This window comes from Colobus angolensis, unplaced genomic scaffold (assembly GCF_000951035.1).
Source record: "Colobus angolensis palliatus isolate OR3802 unplaced genomic scaffold, Cang.pa_1.0 Scaffold63, whole genome shotgun sequence".
Lineage (NCBI taxonomy): Eukaryota > Metazoa > Chordata > Mammalia > Primates > Cercopithecidae > Colobus > Colobus angolensis.
This window is the reverse complement of record NW_012119932.1, coordinates 734,015-734,377: the sequence shown is the minus strand read 5'-3', so window position 1 is coordinate 734,377 and position 363 is coordinate 734,015.

The following is a 363-nucleotide window of genomic DNA, read 5'->3' as shown; positions in this document are numbered from 1 at the left end:
GTAGCTGGGACCACAGGTGTACATCACCACGCTTGGCTAATTTTTCATATTTTTTGTAGAAACGGGGTTTTGCCATGTTTGCCAGGCTGGTCTTAAACTCATGAACTCAAGTGATTCTCCCACCTTGACCTCCCAAAGTGCTTGGATTATAGGCCTGAGCCACGGTGACTGGCCCCTGCAGAAATATTTATTTCCATATCTCAGATAATGAAATTGAGATAAGAAGAGGTTTGGAGACCTGCTCGAGGTCAGGTGGCAGTTACTGAAGGACTTGAGTCTGCAACCAGGTCTCCTAAAGTCAAGGTCAGATCCCTTTCTCACTCACCAAGCTGTTTCCATATTTTTAAACTGCAGGTTATGCAA